General features: G+C 36.5%; 1 long non-coding RNA gene across 1 annotated transcript; it reads left to right on the top strand.

Moving 5' to 3' along the window:
• Window positions 1-1,523: 1,523 nt before the first annotated feature.
• LOC140620561 (uncharacterized) lies at window positions 1,524-9,100 on the top strand. The gene is made up of 4 exons (XR_012020318.1): window positions 1,524-1,750; window positions 5,097-5,187; window positions 5,274-5,502; window positions 7,059-9,100. It is a non-coding gene; the product is annotated as an uncharacterized lncRNA (long non-coding RNA).
• The last annotated feature ends 9,062 nt before the right edge of the window (window positions 9,101-18,162 follow it).

Genomic DNA, 18,162 nt, shown 5'->3' with positions numbered 1-18,162 from the left:
TGCGTTCACTTGTGAAGACAAATGTTAGATGCTATGCAGAAAGATATACAATATGGTCATCTGTGTGGCTGTGTTCATAGCAGTTCTAACTCAAGGAAATGTAGTCTTATTGGTAAGTTAGCTCACCCTTTCTTGTCCTGGAACTCATTTCTAGGAGCCTTCTGGGCACATAAACAAGGTGAAGGCTAGGACTGTTACGGCTATAGACAAGTGACCATTTTTCTGGAGAGAAAGAAGAAGGAGGTGGAGGAGGGTAAGAGAGAGAGGATTGAAGCTAACCTAAGAATAAGTCTCCCCCAGGAGAGAGACTATTTGAAAATGTCCTGCTGGCTTCTAGTCATTGACTTCTATACCTGTTTTATCTTCTTGACAAGTTCCTTTGAGCTTATGGGCATTTCAATTAAAAAAAAAAAAAAGATGTCTGAAATGACAGCCTGAGGAGCCTAAACAGAAGAGAAAATTTAATCTCCATCTTTATTCAATTAAGCTAATGGAAAACTGCACCTTTGCCAAACCTATTAGCACTTGATAATAAAGTTGTTAACAGAGGTTCAATGGCTGATTTTTTTTTTTTTTAAGGCAAACAACTTGCTGACCTTTTACATTTAGGTTGAGTTCTTATTAGTCTTTCACCTAAACTTTTACCTTGCAAAAGTGTTTAAAACTATCGGAAAAGGAAAAGAGTTGGATACAGATCATCACCGGAAGGAAGGCTAGGTCTATTTACAGATGGATGTGTGAGGCTGGTGTGGCTTGAGCAAAGTCAAACCAGCAAGAAAATAAAGCACCCGGGAAAGCAACATCTCACAAGGAGGCCGGCACAACAAAGACAGATGGAAAACAGGCCACTTAGGATATTAGTCAGATGCATGCAAGAAGTCCAAGCAGGTAATATCTACAGGCCAGTGAGTCCTGTGCTTTCTCAAGGCCAAGAGACCTAGAACGTGAGTACTCATCCCAAGGCACACGTTACTCACCAAGCCTTCCATAGGTACCACTGAGTAAGTGTGGGTGAACAAAGCCAAAGAATACAAGGGCTGTTAACTAAGGCAGATGTGATTCCAGCTCTTCCTAGAGGAAGCAAGCATGCTATTGAGAAGAAAGTTATAGGGCTGGGAAGTAAGAGACTTGGGCTTAAATCGCAGTTGAAAAACACAGCAATTTGAACCTTGGGAAAGTTCCTTATAGTAACTTTGAGTGCCTCTATTTTATTTTATTTTTTTTTCCTGATTACTGATACAAAGCCTTTCATAGAAAATGTGGAAATACACAGAAAGTTAATAGAAATAGATCTTAAACAACCATAATGTGACACCCTGGAAACACAAAGAAAAGGGCTGAAATGCATTTCCTTGAGAGAGGTTCATCGTGAGACCAGGACCTGGGCCTCCAAAGAGAGGCTGCTTACCACTCAGTGCTGGAGTCACTCAACTAAAAAGAGTGATGAAAAGGAGCGGGAACCTAGACTTTTCAAGCAGGTTGCCAGGCAACTGGTGGGAGGCTCGTGGGGGGTCAGTGTGTGAGGATGGAAGGGAAGGCAAGGAGGAACTATGTGCTGGAAAAACTATAAACAGGATTCGGCTGCTGCCCCAAGAAGGCCTTGCTGCTGCTGAGGCAAAGCAGCACTTTTGGGATGATGCTTTTAGGAACTAGGAACAGACAAAATGCAATCCAGAGAAGCACTTCCCCTTTAGACAAATCCTGACATGCAGGCATCCTGGAGACCAGCCCTACCTCTGTTAATTCTATGGTTTGTTTCCCTAAATTAACCAATTTCACTATTGTGTGCTTACTCTTAGTCCAACATAGCTTCTGTCACATGTAATTGGGAGAGTCCTAAGTCAAAAGATCCCAGCACTAACACTTAAACTAGGAGAGGTCAGATAGACAGCATTTGGAAGAGGCAGGATCTAAACAGGCATGGAGCTCCCATAGGTGGACATTGGGGGAAACACATCCTAGAAAGAGGAAACAGCATAAGCCAAAACACAGCAACCAGGAAGAATAGAATGTGTTTTGGGCAAAGAGGTCAGTTAGGCCAGAGAATAAGAAAGAAAACAGAGACATCAATCTCCTATCTCGCTGATGTTTGCATGACTGAGGCTTTCTCATGACTCAGACTTCAGCTCAGATATTTTCACAAAGGCGTCTTCTCTGACCACCCTAGCTTGTTTCCCTTAATGCATAGCACGTATGCCATAGCCATCTTCTTCCTTGTGGACTCCATGTTTGTCTCTGTAATCCCACTGGAATGACAACACAATTAGGAAAGTGTCCTTGTGCTTCTTCCTCTCCTCAAGCCTCCAGGGCTCACAAAGAAGAAGGCTGCATGACACAGACTCTCAGCAAGCATCTGTGAAGTAAGCAGCTGATAAGCCTGGCAAGAGAAGATGGAGCCAGATACTGGAGGATGCAGGATCTGGATTTTAGAGGACAGGACTGGACATAAATTTTCAGAAGCACACTGTTAGGAAATTCATCTGGTATGAAGGACGTAGACTACAGGCAGGGACAAAGGGCAGAGAGAGCAGTTTAGAAACCCACTGAAAATCCTGAAGCAATAGGTAACATTTATTTGATTGAGTGAATGAGCTCAACGTATGAGTTTCTGAACTTTCCCCTCAGATGAAAGAAGAATGAAAAATGGTTTGTAACTCTTCCTTTCCTTTTTCTTTCAGAGCTGACTGCTCTGTAGACTTTCATCTTTCTTCAGATAATGTTTTGTAACCATACATGAATAGTGTCTTACACATCAATCTATAACAGCTATTTTCCCCCAGGTAACAGCTTTGAAAAGAGGACAGTGGCTGCTTGATCAGATAATAAGAGCAAAGCGATTCTCGAAGGTCCAGCAATAGAGCCTGTATCTCACAGGCTGTCCCACTCCAGCACCTCCGACTCTGAGCCGGAGTCAGAGTCATATCTTCTGCCACACAAACCTAGTTCTAGTACAAAATATTCCTTTCTCCCTAGATCGTTCATTTAGTCTTTTATTGGTTTGTTGTGTTTTGCATGTTTTCCCACTTGATGTAAACGGTACTACATGATATGTACTGTTTGGAAGTTATTGCTCTTATAAAATTTGGTAAAGTTGAAATATATAGTACTATCCTATTCATTTTCACTACAGTGGTTTTTCCCTTGAGTGTGTATACCACCAATTATTTATCTATTTCTTGCTAAGGAACACTATTTTGGGTTTTACATGTGATACGACATTGAACATTCTTCCAAATGATTCCCTGTACAATTATGAAATAATTTCCCTAGGATAAATGTAGACACACAAACACAAAATTGCTTCAAAGATGTATAATGAATACCCAACTTTACAAAACATTACCAACTTGCAACCAAAAGGATTTTACCAGTTCACATTCCTACTAGCAGTCTGTAAGTTACTACTTTTCCTCATCATTTCCAAATGCTTAAAATTTTGTAAACACGTTACAGAATGACAGACATTTCACTGTTATGTTAATTTATGTAACCCTGATAGTTTGAGAGGTGAGCATCCTTCCCTATCTTTACTATTTGTTTCCTCTTTTTGAATGACATTTTCATTAATTCCTGCCCCTTTTCTTGACTGCCTTTTGCACATTTATTTGTAAAAATTCTTTATAAATTCTTTATATATTATTTGCCAGTGTTATTCATAATTTTTCCGAGTCTGTGATTTGTATTTTGATCAAAATACTTCTTAATTTTCAAAAAGGTTAAACATGATTTTGTATGGATTGAGATTTTTTTCTGTCTAGTGTAAAAAAATATTTTCCAAGTCCTGGGATCATAAAGATTCCTACATTGTCTTCTTCAAGTTTTAGGTGTTGATTGTCATTTGTAGAACTTTAATCCATCTATATTTTTCATTTGCTTTTTTTCTGCCACTTCTCAGTTAAACTGCTCTCAAGTACCCTGCATGTATTACTCTTCTTGTCTACATCCTGATTTTTTATAAGACAACTTAGTTCCCACTTCCTCTGTGAGGCTTCCTCTGACTGTTGCAACTCTCACTGACCTTCTCCACCTGGACTACTAAGTCATTAATCATCAGGTTTGGATTTAATTATTGCTTAGTCTAAGATTATAAACCTATAGAACTACAGCACCAGGAAGTTAACCCAAATGAGTGAATGAAACTGAATTAAGACAACAGAAAGCCGAGAGACTGGAACAGTTCCTAACCTTCTTTGCCATGTGGAAATCGGGCCCAGAGTTTCTAATCATTTGAAATGATACAAATATATTGTTTGGAATCTGTATTTCTATTTTAATAATCTTTATTTTTACATGTTGGAAAGTGATTCACTAAAACAATTTGTTTAAAGCCAAACAATTTTTCTACACTGAATTCATTTCATTGGCTTTTGGTCTGTCTTTATTTTTGTCCAGTCATTTTGTCATTTCTAATCACTACTTGTCTACTGAATAAAAACTGAAACCATGAGAGTAAAAAGATTCCCATTAGAGTCTAGTACAAACCCAATCTCAGAGAAAAGCGCATGATAACTGATCAGGAAATCCACAGTTTCTTGCTGGTTGGTGGGAGATCTTATAACCACACCTTTGAACACAGAGCTATCTCCATAGTCTAAATAGAGGAGAGGTTTAAAAAATAATCTCACTTGTCAATTTAACCAAATGTCTTCCCACACAGTTTTATTTCCATCCAGACTTGTTTACAGAAAACAACACATGGACAGAAACCTCCCCCCAAAGTCCTGATTATCTCAACACCCAACAAGCCAGATGCAGTGTGTTCTAAATCTGTTTTAATGGCAGCAATCTTTGTACTAAAAAGAACAGTTACACATATCTTAGATATACACCCCCATTGTCTTTTAGGGAGTGAGCATTTGATGCTAACTCTATTTCAGACACACATACTGCTGTTTTATTTCTAGAGCTGGGTCTTTAGGATCTAAGTTATATTTCTCCTTTTACATCTAGTCAAGACCTATACAGCTCATTGTCAAGGTAAAATTGACCTGAACCAGGAATTGGGCTTGTCTTGGAATACCCTTGGCCAGGGTAATATCTCTGAACCTCTTTTTCAGAGAGAAAGAATAATCATAATGTCAATTCTAATCTCATAGTATAATATGAAGATAATAAATCTACCCATCCAGCTGATTGTTCAGAGGGTCAAATGAGATGGATATCAAACCTATAAAGTTATCTATAAATGTGAGTATAATAAAATTAGTTTGTAGATATGAGAATATATGGGAAATGTGTGATGACACTCAAATATTATGTGTTATGATTTTTAGGACTTGTTTGATCTGCTATTCATCTATCAGCACTCCACACTCAGAGGGAAAATTTTCAATAGAATTTCCTTTCTCATTAATAAGTCGAACATGTTCCTCCTTTGAGACTACAGTTGCCATCATACCTTACACAATAGCCATATAAGTAAGGGATCTGGGGGCACCAAGCTGGGCCAAACTGTATCCAGAGAGGCAGCAGATAATTCCCAGTGATGTTCCGAGCAAACAGGTAAAAAGTTCCAAGGTCAATTTTTTTTAACGTATCTCTCCATGTCTGTTTATGGCTTCCTCTCTTGTTCTTCTAGGTCTATGAATGATTCTATGTGTGAACCCTTGAATATTTTTATTGTGGGCAAGTCTGGATGCTTAGGATTGTGTTTACACAAGTTAAATGTTATGTATGTCTGTTTTTACATTAAAAAAATACACAACACATACAAAGACTAGAGTTTTTATTTATTTATTGGGGAGGGTAAGTGCAGAGGAGAAGCCGACTCCTGGCTGGACAGGCTGTCTAATGTAGAGGACTTGATCCCAGGACCCTGAGATCATGACCTGAGCCAAAAGTAGATGCTTAACCACTGAGCCACTTAGGCACCCCTGCGTGTATTGTGTAGCATACCAACTACCAAATCCAAATCTGTGCATAGCTGTATCTGTGTGTTTGTGTGTGGATCTATGCACCTGTATCATGAATGCATATGTCTATGCTATGTGCTTCTGCCAATGAACATTGTAGAATATGACTCTATGTCTTATACCAGATATACCTAGGGGTATATGGTTTGTCTCTCCAAGCATGTTTGTGTGTCTGTCAATGAAACTGTCTTTGAACTACATGTATATGCTGGAGTTTTTGTGTAACCAAGTAGTATTGAAAATTTTCTACTTGGTCTACAAATGGTCCTAACCTACTCCTTGCTGTTATCAAATATATTCCTCAGAAAGCAATTTGTTCAGTATTTGCCTATAAAACAGAATCACCTGGAAGCTTTAAAATACTGATAAAAATAATTAGAAACAGAGTCTTAATTATTTTTTCCTTTTCTGGGATGAGCCCTAGACTTTAGAAATGTTTTAAGCTCCTTTCTTGATTCTAATATAAAGCTATATTTGAGAACCACCACCCCAATGAAAAGGCTACAATTCGTTACAGAAAACTTCAGTGTGCTTTAATAATGTGTGTTTTTACTTAGATCAGGGGGTAGGAAAGAGTACTTAAAAATCCCATGTAGAAAAAAGGACTGATCCCCTTTTTTCCTGCTGTGGCAGTGGGAGCTGCACCAGATTAGAGCCAATGAAACAACCCTGGGATGGCCTATGGAAATAACTGTAGAAAAACACTTCCCAGTCTATCATCCAGCATTTGTTTGCCACTATATAGAGCTCTACATAATTAAAATGACAGAGTGTTTTCTTAATTTACATATAAACACTTCATACCCACTATGGACCTTTGGCAAACAAAAAGATTTATTAGTATAATAAAATAAGTACTACATAAAAATTTAAATGCATGTTTTAGAGCATTTTTTACATAGTAATGAAAACAGGAAGACAGTAAATGGAACAAAATTCATAGCCTTCAAGGATGGGGATCTAAGGATAGGTGGTATATAAGATCTAAAAGTTGGGAAGAAGAGAAATAAAACCACAGATGTTTAACTCTGGAAGGCAGGGCTCCTTTCATCCTTAAATACTATTGCACAAATTAAAAGCCTGCTTTCCTCTAGGATTCAGCCATGTTTACATTCTCAGTTTACACTTTTTTTTTTTTTTTTCCAGTGAACATCTCAGAAGCACTATTGGAGAGGGACAGCTGTCTGGTGTCCACAAGCCATTCTCTTACTTCCAACTCTTCACACCAGAGAGGCTCTCCAGGGCACTGAGTATTTGATACTGCCACCCATAAACGTGAAGTCAGATGAATAAATTCTTGATTAGGCAAGAGGGAAAAACCAAACTTACAAACATTCTTCGTTATACTCTTCATTAAACTCTAAAAAGCATACTAAGGCACAAATAAATATTTGTAGAATAAGTAAACATACTACTGTTTAACAACTTGTACAACTGAAAGAGCAACTCACAAAAAGCCTGTTCCAATAGAAGCCAATACAGAGCATCAAAGGGAAGATTTGTAACATAAGCATAGTCATTACCATAGGGATGGGTCTTAAAGCATGAGAAGAATGTTACTTCTATGGAGTGACTCAACTGATCCCTTGACTTCCTGATGGAATGGTCCTAAGCCCAAAAAGTCAAATAAAATAACTAAGGTCTGACAATAAATAAATACATAAGTGGGGAAATCCTGAAATCCAGTTCAGAGCATAGGACTCCAGAGCCTGTGTGCTCAGTCAATATGCTATTTATTTTCCATTCACCAGGGAAAAGATAATAGAGCAACTGATGAAGATGCATAGATTGGGGCCAATTTAAAATCCTCTCTTGTGATGCAACTCCCTTTTATCTCATATCCTAATCCATTTGGGTATACACAAGATGCTAATTGACTCCACAACATGAGGGATGCTTTAATCAGGGAGGTATGCAACTGCCTTGCAAAGGATTTTTACAAGAAAGATGAGCACTTCATGAAAGGATGATCTGGAAAAGACTCAAGACTATCTAGTCCAGATCTCTCATAAAATATTGAGGAAACTGGTTTTCAATGATGTAAAGTAATTTGTCTGGTCACAGAACTGGTCAGTGATAGAAGAAGAACTAGGACTACTTTTTACCTTACCTGTTACTCTTTTTATTATATCATGGTGCTTTATTCTCTCTAGGATACCTTAAAGCCTACTTAGCAACATAAATATAGGACTTACTGACTTCATGAACCTTTTGCTACAGCATTTGGCCCAAAGAAATTCTATTTTCCAGATCTACAACAAATTCATCCATAAAAAGCTCAGCATAATTTTCTTCCTCCTGTGGGAAATAAAGACTCTTCCGTTCCTTTTCTCTTACTCCCTAATTTGTAACCTGTCAATGTTTACAGGTATTTTTATGCAAATCAGTCACTAAGAAGAAATTGCACTTAGCCTGCAGAACTATTTCAGCTTTTAACTTAGAATGATGGATCGATGTGGTGGCAGGAGTTAATAAATGGCATATGTGCATATCTTATGATGAAGTCAAATCTATGCTAAGAGGAAGAAAATGAAACACAAAAATAAACAAGCTTCTTAGCAATAAACCCAAAGATTTGAAGTTCATGCAATATTTAATCATTAAAATAAGGTCATCATCAGAAGTGACACAAACTGCTAAATTGGTTCTGCTTTCATATTCAACAGCTTTTTATCTAACCTACAATTTTGCTCATTTCTTATAATCCATATACTATCCCCATTACCACTATACATTTCCATATGTAGCTATCTGCAATGAAAAACAAACAAAAACAAAAACAAAACAGACTGACTTACTATTGGAAAATCAGCTTTGAGAAGTAAAAATGAAGGCTTTCCAAAAATGGAAATGAAGACAAGAGAATGTCAGGTTTTGCCATCAGAGACATTTCACCCCTACCCTGTCCTTGGAATTATACTCTGCTCATTGTTCCCACAGCAAGAGCCATTTTCAAGAACGCAAGCTTGAGAAAACAATGTGTTTTATGGGACTGAACTCAGCTCAGGTCTCTAAATAAACTTTTAAAATTCTGGCCCAGCAGGTATGGAAACTATTCATTTTGTGGCTGTGTAGTTCAAACTTTGTTTGTAAATTCCCTTGTTTGTTGAAACTGCCTTCTACCAAACTAGAATGGCCTCTTCTTTTGGTCTCTGCCTGCCCTCCATATATGGGGGCCTGTTTCAGGTTTCACCTGGGTAGTTCCTGAGTTTGTGAACCAACATCTTGGCAATAATTTCAAAGGTCCTAATAAGAAAAGTAACCACTACGACTGGCAGAGTTACTCAAATAAGCAACATTTGTATGCTTTGACTCTTCGCCCTTAGAACTAGACATTTATTTTCAATAGATGAATCAAATTTCAATGTTGGCTATTATTTGGTCATTTTTTATAAATATTTGTAGAAAGAAATTAATAAATTATCAAAAATAAACTTACAATGAATTTTCTGGTAAGGATATTTTAGTAGAGACTTTTTTTTTATAAAGATTTTATTTATTTATTCATGAGAGACACAGATCGAGAGGCAGAGACACAGGCAGAGGGACAAGCAGGCTCCATGCAGGGAGCCTGATATGGGACTAGATCCAGCATCTCCAGGATCACGCCCTGGGCTGAAGTCCGCGCTAAACCATTGAGCCACCCAGGCTGCCCTAGTAGAGACTTTTAAATTGCTGACATGTTTGAAAGCCATTGGAATGAAACTCAAAGAGCCAAAAACATGCAATTCTTTGTTTATAATTTAGTATTGTTATTAATTATGACAAACTTATCCTTAACTTAAAAATTTTCTCAATTATTTACATATTTGCTTCATGTACATGGAACTTTTTGAAACTAAAAGATTAAATGAGATTAAATGAGAAAAGGTAGCCAAATGCTAAATGAGATTACAGATCACTGAACAAGAATATGGAAAGAAAAATAATTATTAGACATTGACAAATTTACATGACAAATTTCATTGACCAGTCCATGAAAAGAGAAGCCAAGTGTTTCAGTGACCTCTGAAACACTTTAAATCAGAGGAGAAATTAAAGAAATAAATTAGAGAGAAGTAGCAAAAGTTAAGAATAAAAGCAACTAAATTGTACAAATTTAGGAAAAATTAACTATAATGTTATTACTCAATGTTAATACATATCTATTTGTAGATGTGAGCTTTCAAAAAAATAAAAATAATGGGTTGAATCACTATATTGTATACCTAAAACTAATATTACACTGTATGTTAACTAACTGGAATTGAAATAAAAACTTAACTACATTAATGTGATAGAAAAGTATTAATTCATTTATTTTTTTCCCCTTTTTTCTATCTGCTCTGTGTTTTTCTTCTGTCAGGGTGATACATGTAAAATTCAACAAAAGAAAATAATCTGCTTTACATTTTGTCATTATTTTCATTGATTATTTCATGTAATGATTAATGAAATAATCGTCATGTAGAAGAGGGGGCTGCTAAAATAATGATGCATTCTGATGTCAAAAACACAAGGTGTACCATTGGGTACTAGGTAGATTGGCAGATGAAACCCACCTTTAGCTCTGCTTCTATTTTCTCAGCTTCTCAAACTCTCAGAGCAGATATAGTTATTCCAAGTTCCTTCCAGGTATACTGATTGAGGATAAAAATCTAATCTATGCCAGCTTGAGAGAATAAGAGTATTAGTTTTAGTAAGAGGCAGTAAGGAACGCATTAGCCTCTAAGCACAGAATAGCCATAAATTAAAAGATCCCGAGTAGCCTGTGACTGCTTTTCAGCATAGTTGTTTGCATTCCCTGAATCCTAATTATACATCATTATGTAGGATTCCCTGAAGATCTAGGCAAATTGCAACTCAGTTACTGACAACCCTCTTGCCAACAGGCTGCCCAGCTGTAAAGACAGCATGACAGCAAGGAGAATAAAAGACAAACCTCAATCAACTCAAGGGATTTGTCCCTCAAAAGCTCTGGGTGAGCTTAATCTTTGCTACTAAAATTCTATTTGAAATGCAAAAGGGATGCCTACAACTTGACCCAGAAGTAATTACAATGGTAAAAGGAATAGTGGCTCCAGTTAATTAACTATAGAGTCATAGTGTGTGCCATATACTTTTTTTTTCTTTTGCCCATTTCTTGTCAGACGGTTGAAAAAAAGACTTACCTCAAGCATCTTGAGGAATATTGGGTGGAAGGGAGTTACTTTTAGAAAAAAAAACCTCACTAGTTTGACCAGTCCATGAAAAGAGAAGCCAAGTCAAGACATATTAAACTTGGACACTTATGAAAATATTTAAAGAAAGACACTTGCTTCCTTGAAACACTACATCAGAGGAGAAATTAGAGAAATAGAGAGAAGTAGCAAAAGAATAAAAGCAACTAAATTATGTATTACTCCGGGTGTTTTTAGCTGCAAGTCACAGAAAAGTTGAAACTCGGCTGCTTAAACCTAAGGATATTCATCATTCATATAACAAGTCATTTGGAGGAAAGTGGTTCCAAAGTGAGTACAGTACCTCAATGATGTAATCCTAGTCCACAATCTTTACCTTCCTGTTGGCTTGTTCCTTTCTTCCCAAAATGACATTTCACACAAAATTTGGAATATAACAGAATTATAACTATATTCCTTTTAAAAAGCCATAGTTGATGAGCAAGTAAGTTGGGAAAAGAGCAAAGAGTATTGGTTAGTAAACTACCCATGATTCATTTCAAGACTTTCTCTGATAGAATCATTATGATGATTGAGTCCCCAGTTTACTTTTGAATTTGAATGTGACAAAAAAAAGCTATTTCCAATGGGTTTTAGAGAACAGACAGCCTGCAAGATGACCCAGAAAGAAATTATAGTAATTTTAATTCACATTACCATATCCTGTAGGTATAACACAAATGCTTAACCTAAAGTTTTTCCAATGTGTTATTTATTTATAGTTTGTTTACAGAGTACTTTGTTGTGTGTAACATCCATGGAATGCATTCTGGGCTATATTCCTCTTCTGCTCATTAGGTCAGATTACAGACAATTTTTGGTTGAATACTTAGTATTTTCCTAGGAGAGATTGTTTAATATTATTGATTAAACCCACTTATTGCTCACCATGATGCCTATCAAGATTGCTTGCTATGTTTTCTTTTCTTTCTCTCTGAACAGAGTATAAATCAGGAATGAGTAAGCTACAACACAACTCTCATTTAATGAAGATCTAACAAAAACATGAATATAACCATGCAAAGACAAAACAGAATGTAATGCTACTAGCATCTATAATTATAATGTAGGACCAGTTAATATTGTTTAATGGAAAATACTGTTTTCTGAGGCTTGGAGATTACAAAAAGTAGAGACTGCCAATTTACCTGTTAATTTCAGTAAATAGTTTCATGTGATTTTACTCTTGCCTCAAATATCTACTCTACAAATAGTCTAAGACAAACAAAACAGTCATAGAAACAGGGAAGTTGTGGAATTGCAATCTCTCTCTTCTGATACCTTTCCTCAACCTTTATTGTTTACTATTCTAGACTTGTCAATCCCTAGGTAAACCAGAGTCTGGAAGGTATGGAAGGGCTCTTATATTCTCCCAGGTTTCAGTAATAGCAATCCCAGCCTTCATGACCTGCAGGTTGATAGCCAACACAAATTAAGTTCTCACCTGAATATGCAAACCCTATTTAACAACAACAACAAAAAGTCTCACTACTATCATGTGCTGGCTTAGGGGACAGCAAGATCAAAATTTATGCAAATTAGTCATAGTTTTACAAAACTTTCAGGGTTCCAACACAACCTATGTAGATAGCCTCACTACTAATCCAATGTCTCTGGAGGGGACACCATCTAGGTATTGTTTAAGCATTTAATGCACACTCCAGCACACTCTAGGACCAGAGTTCTTCATGATTCATTTTTTTTCCTGCAAATACACAAATCCAGTTCTCTTTCTTTAGCTGTCAAGAAGACCAAGCAACATTGTACTACATTTATTATAGCAACTAGGATGGAAGGTAAGAACTTTACAGTGTTTGCATGCTATGAATACACACACACACCTGGTTCCTCTAGAAACTTCTAGTTCCAGAAGTCCCTCAACTAGAGGTTAATTCTGATTAATCTAGAAATTACTCAGAAATCCCCTCTCCTTTATCTTTCCCAGTTGTCTTCCTCCACCTGGTATTGGGTTATGTGGGCCTATTGGAGAACACTGACATGGCTGGAATCCCTCGGGTCTAGGAGAAACCCAGTACACACTTGTCAGAAAGGAAAATAATGGTGAGGATAAGGGAAACCAGCTTTCAATGCCCAATGGATGAAACTTTCTAATTAATACTACCTTCCCCAGAGATTCCACCAGTCAAATCCATTGGTCCATAGATCACCAAACACAAAATTTATCTATTACCCTTAGAATTCCCCCTGCATTCCCTTCTCATAAAGTGCTGACTCCATAGTCTTCAGAGAGCACAGTGGCTAGTGAAAAAAAACAAAAAAACAAACAAACAAAAAGCCACACCCACTCACACAATTTCCCCATTTTAGATTTGTCCCAGAGAGGTTGGTAAGGGAAAGGCAGGGGGACTAAGTGGGGGTAGGGTGGGGCAGGATATGCAAGCCCTACAACCAGGTTGCCTGAAGTTAGTGTCTCCACCAAAGAGAAGCTTTCACTGGCAGTTAAAAACTCCTATTTGGGGGCATGCCTTAGAAAGAGAATTACTATAAAGTCCAGTAAAATGTAACTGTCAAAAGTTTCACCACATTGAAAAGTGATAGTTTTGTCTGCACCGTGCTATCGTCACAGGACAAAAACGTCAAGTAAAAAGCTCCTCTTGCTTTTGACCCTGGAGAACTACAGATTCCAAATAACAGCCAGTTATTTTCTGGAAATCAGAAATAGCTTTTGGTAAAAAATAGCCTCTTCCCCTATGAAAGTACTGGGAAACAACTCAGGATCAGAACATATTTTAGTCCCATTTGAGGTGTTCACTTTCATCTCTTTGTAGTTTCTAGTGACACTAATCTCCAGGTCTCTGATTAAAAACAGTATAGGTAAGATTTTAAAAGTTTCCTCAAAATGTCACCAGGGCTTTGGTACAGCCATTGCTAATTTAACCATATCATAAGTCATTAGCTGGGCAGTGATTTCTTTAAAAAATTTATAATTCCTCCTTTTAGTGTCACTTCATTTTATCTTCACAAACCTCTTAACACATCTAATAATTAGCTTATATAGTAAATAAAGTGCTCCAAATTTATTTAATGGCAATATTTTAGGTAAAACATCCTTTCAAGGCTATACCATATATAAACTCTTTTTGGCTTAGTTTCACCATTTTCTTATACATTTTTTATATTGTTCAAATTCTTACTAACTATAAAAGAACTTCAGTTCATACTCTCCAAAAGAAATCCTTCACTGCTTGAGACTTTCATAGCATATTATATATTCTTTTCTTATATTATTTATCAATTGCCTCACTATAGAGTTTTATTTTATCTTCTCTACCAGAGAGAATGCATCCTCTTTGAACATAAAATTTGACAAGTGTTTATCTTCTTAGCATCCTTCATGTCTAGAGCAGAGTCTGACAAGTAGATCTAATCTATCTATTCTTGCTCAATCAGAATTTGTAAATGCACTAATTTAATAGTCAAGATCATGTTCACAATCAGTCACCATCTAAACTTCAAACTATAGAAAAGTAATATAGTTTAATGAATAAAATTTAAATTTTATTAGTAGCCTTAGGTCTGGGTTTCTGCCTACTTACGGTGAGAGCTTAGTTGGGTGATTTAACCACACCATGTCTTAGTATCTTCCTTTATAAAATGAGACTATGAACAAGGCCTGATAAACTCCCCCCCGCCCCCACCATGATTCACAATGAAAAAAAGAGATGGTCTAAGAAAAAAAATACTGTTGTTCTTTTCAATGGGAAGGAAAGTAAAAAAAAGCCAATGCTTTCTATATAAAAATAATATATCAAAAAATAAAACTAGACCTAGGTTTTTCTCAAGTGTTTGCCAAGGCTGAAGAGGTTCTACATTTGGCTGTGGATTAGCCTAGAGGAGCAGAACAAACAAGAATAGTGACAATGATGTAACCCAGAAACCAAGACATTTCTACCTTTCAACTCTCCTGAATTTCTAGTGATGATGGGGGAGGGCCATGAGGGAAAGAATGAGAGAACAAAATAAGAAGAAAGGGGGAAAAAGGAAGCCTCTGAAATAAATAAGGGATAATGAATAATTATTTCACTCAATTAACAGAAAATTGGGAATAACGCTTTAAACTAAAACCCAAAATGAACCGGAACTTAGTTTAGGATCTGCCACTGACTTACCAGAGGAATTTGCCCTAAGACATAACTTGTCCCTTAGATTTCATCAGTTAGATAGGATATTTTATAGTTTCTTCCAGCTCTAATATCATAGGACTTTGATGCCAATATTTAATCCCATGAAAATCTAGTAACAATGACGTGTGAATAGAAATGTTTCCCCAGGTCCTCTAATTATAAAATCGTGGATCCAGATTGTTCCAAAGTCATGTTAAAGTCTGCTATGAAGTACTAAGCTGAGATATGAGACCTCTTAAGAAGGGAGGTATTGAAAGGAGTGGGGGAAAGAAAGAAGGAAGCATAGAAGGAAGATGGGAAGGGAACAGGAGAATGAGAAGGGAGGACAGCTGAAAAATTGGACACTTGACAGAAGTCATCATGGAATAGGGTCTTTAAAAATAATTACACCCAATTTTCCTTTCTATTCAAGACTGTTCAACGACATGGGGGAAAGGAAGATTCAACAAGAGAAACAGTGTGTGTGGGAGGGGGGGGTATGTAGATACATACCTGCCGATATATACCTGCAGATACATACCTAGCAATATATATAAATATATAAAAATATATATTTTATATAGTCATTCTTTAGTATTTCTGGAAAGTGAGCATTAGAAAAACCTATTACATAGGCTACAATTAGGACTCCAAGTTATTCACTACAATTATCATCCACCACTTCCAGCTTCCTCCTGTCTTTGGGAGATGCTTACAATAAAATAAGCAAGCCTAATTTGATTTTTTTTTAAATCATGCACAAAAAAATAAATAAAAAATAAAAATAAAATTAAAATTAAAAATCATGCACTACACATACACACATTTTGTCCTCATTTTCAAAAATGGAAAAAGAAGTCCATTCCAATTGCCAAGTTTGATGAAATTAAAACAAAATATAAGGTTTGTTTGGACAAACATCAGTAACGAGAGCTCTTATCTGGATATATTCATACTTGTTTAAAATATTTATCATTGTGACAAACATTAAAGGTGTTTCTATATTTTGTTTCAGGTTTCTTTGCTTGACCATGTCTGGTAGGATACATTTTCAGCAACTTAAAAATACAAAAAGAGCTTTTTATCATAATGAGATGTAATTAAAAATCTGAACAGTCATTATTTTAGGAAAAGAAAGATTCAAAACAGAATACCTGAAAAATAATTCAGCAAGGAACACCCAAAATAAAATTCTATAAAAAAATATGTACATCTTGGGATGCTGGGTAGCTCAGTGGTTGAGGCTCTGCTTTTGGCTCAGTGCGTGATCCTGGAGTTTGGGGATCAAGTCCGGCATCAGCCTCTCCATGAGGAGCCTGGTTCTCCCTCTGCCTATGTCTCTGCCTCTCTGTGTGTCTCTAATGAATAAATAAAATCTTTAAAAAATATATGCACATAGTTTGATCCAGTGATTCAAATTAATAATTTTATCCTAAGAAAAATATTAGGCAAGAGTCAATGATATAACACTAAAATTTCTCATTACAGCTTAATTTAAAACCATAAATTAAAAAAAATAATAAAACTGTAAATTATAGAACCTACAAACCCAAGAGTACAATATTAGCTTTGGTATATTAATGTTTTTTTTTTCCAAAATTGCATAAAATGTGATTTAATAACACTATAAAATGGCTATGGTATTTTGGTAAAATGGGAGTGGGAAGAAGATATAAAATAGTATGGTATTATGGAATTTTTCATTAAAAAATGCATTGATTGATTAATTGAGCACAATCAGAAAGCTCATGATCTTATGAGTTTAAGCTGGATCTGATGGATTTAGCTGTGGGAATTCTCCTTGTACTCAAGTAGGGACAGTGTCTTGTCTACTAAAATCCATAACATTCACACAAAGAAATAGCATCTGTAGCAATAGCAACTACAGCTGTAACGGGATATCGAGAGCAAGAAATAAAGTAAGCAAATGTTGGTAAGAAAACCTATAACAAAGGTCTATGGAGTCCAGTGAAAAATACCAGAAGAATAAGGAACATACAAGATGAAGAGCAAATAGTGCTCAATTCCACCAACAGGGTGAGCACCATTTGTCACAGAACCTGGGTAGGGTGGTCTGCTCTCGTCCTCCTTTCTGCATTCTCAGTTGCTTATTATGTGCCCAGCACTGTCATTTACTCTGGAGGACACAGGAGGAGAATGACACTCTGGTGTTGCCTGTAAGGGTGTTTTAGAATAATGGGTGGAGGTGGTATACAGGGTGGGGAGTGTCAAGGAATATTCATTTGAAACAAGAGAAATAGTTAAATGCAGATCTAAGGAATGATGTTTATGCTTCTGTGACACTTTTGATCTAAAATTTATCAAATGGAATTTTATCCCACATTAATCTGGTGGGTTATGCCAAACAGACATTATCATGCCCATTTTACAGATGAAGAAATGCAACTTGTTATCCTCAATGATAAAAAACAAAACAAAACAAAACAAAACAAACAAACAATGGTAATCTTTCACAGCACAGGAAGAAAAACACCTTTCTGTGAGCTGGCCATAATTTGGAAAGTCCAGATAGGTAAAGCCATAGAGCTAGAACATAAATTCTAGGTGGGTAAGGACTGTAACCATCGTATGCATTACTGAATCATCAGAACTGAAACAATAAATACTCTATAAATTCAGAATGAAGGAATAAATTAAAGAAAGAATATATGAAAAAATGCAGGTAACTGTGGATATCAACCAGGTGTGGACTCCTGCAGATTAGAGTCCATCCTGCACTCTCTGGCTAAGATGTCACTGAGCAGCAAAGAGCCCCGTGGAGGACTTTAGGCCATGTGGTTTGGTGTCTGCCCACAGAGATGTGGGAGGAGTACTCCTTTTTTATCTCCAATCAGCAAATATTTACCTAACACTCACTGTGGGGCAGGTACTGCCTGAAGGCTTGGTTTTCTGGCCTAGTTCTGGCCC

Source organism: Canis lupus, chromosome 29 (genome assembly GCF_048164855.1).
Source record: "Canis lupus baileyi chromosome 29, mCanLup2.hap1, whole genome shotgun sequence".
Taxonomy (NCBI): domain Eukaryota; kingdom Metazoa; phylum Chordata; class Mammalia; order Carnivora; family Canidae; genus Canis; species Canis lupus.
Note: the sequence above shows the minus strand (reverse complement) of the source record. Positions and strands in the feature narration are given on the sequence as shown.